Source organism: Convolutriloba macropyga, chromosome 10, assembly GCF_964194025.1.
Source record: "Convolutriloba macropyga chromosome 10, txConMacr16.3, whole genome shotgun sequence".
NCBI classification, from domain to species: Eukaryota; Metazoa; Xenacoelomorpha; order Acoela; family Convolutidae; genus Convolutriloba; species Convolutriloba macropyga.
This window is the reverse complement of record NC_134477.1, coordinates 49,785,959-49,787,470: the sequence shown is the minus strand read 5'-3', so window position 1 is coordinate 49,787,470 and position 1,512 is coordinate 49,785,959.

The window sequence follows — 1,512 nt, the reverse complement described above, 5'->3', positions numbered from 1 at the left end:
GATTCGGTTGACAGTAAAAAAAACTGTGTCGTTTCGAAAAGTGACAATTTTAATCTGATTCGTTTTTGACAAAATGTTGACAAAATTGAAGAAATAGCGATGCCATAAATATTTCTTTTTCAAGTTTTTACGATCAATTGTAAGTCAGGATGCTTTAATTTCTGCTTTGAAATTCGTTTTTGCGACACAATTTTTATTGCACAGAATTGTCAATTTGAAACATTTGATCATGTATGACATTTGCAGTGAACTTTTCGTCAATATTAATCAACACCAAGAGCGAATTACGCCAAAAATTACACTATTTGAAATTAAGTTGAAAGGCAAGACATTTCATTAAAGAATTTCAAAAGTTGTGAACAAACAAAAATAAAACAGGAAAAGGTAATGATCTGGAAAAGGTGGAAATGTCTAAATTCATCTATCATGTTAATTATCATATATTTTTTGAGTTTGAATCAAGCATATGTATTCCGAATACGACTACAAAGAGAAAAAAATTCGGCATGCATTGTTTAAAACATATCTGAAGCCGTTACTGAGCTCCTCCAACAGCGCGCCACATATTTTAGTCGATTTGCACCCTCGCTAAAAAATTAAACTCTGTGCTTTCAGATCTTTGCTTTGTGTTTGCTCATAGTGAAGTTCAACAAAGTGAGGTTAATTGATAACTAACTTACAGCAATGATTAAAGTAACTGAACCAGTTTTTGTAGCCAATAACAAAGTAAGGGATATATTTTAGTGGTTGAACTCAAACCTAGTGCCAAGCCAATTTCAGTACTTCAAGTCTCTTTCGAATACTCATTCAGAGCTATGATTATGTCACTTTTTACACTTGGCAGTCTAAATCCAAGTCTTCGCCAAGACTTGCATTTCGACTTGTCAAGTTCTGGCCAAGTTTTGAATTTAGAAATGCCAAATCTTGGCTAAGACTTCAGTTAAGACTTGGCAAGTCTAAATCCAAGTCCTGACAAACAGCTGGCAGTCAAAAAACAACTTCAATTAAGGTCAGAAATTGTCCAGAACAAGCCCAGGAAATGCGAAAAATATTCGAAACATCATCCGAAACAAGTGCAGAAAACTCTACATTTAAAAACTCCATGAAAATTGGGTCAAAATAAACGGGACATAGTTCATTCTAATTATTAGTATTCAATCTATAGAACCATATAGAACACATTGTAATTGGGTAACTGGTTGATGAAATACTGACTAAGGGTGAAAAACTGCGATATATGACCAATGGTCCCACAGGGTACCTCATGCTCAATCATTAGTGTCGCCTAGAACTCAACACCAAAGAAGCTCACTCATATATTTTCGGTTAGAGCAGATGTTATTGTTACTCATCTGAAACAGTTATCCAAATCAAAGAGCTCAGTAATATTAATAACGATGGGCAATCGGATAAATCTAAACTGAGTGAAGATCTAAAATCTGGGTAAAATTAAAGGCTCATAAAAACCGCTATCATATAACCTTTTGACAAAAAAAACCGTTGGTCGAGAAA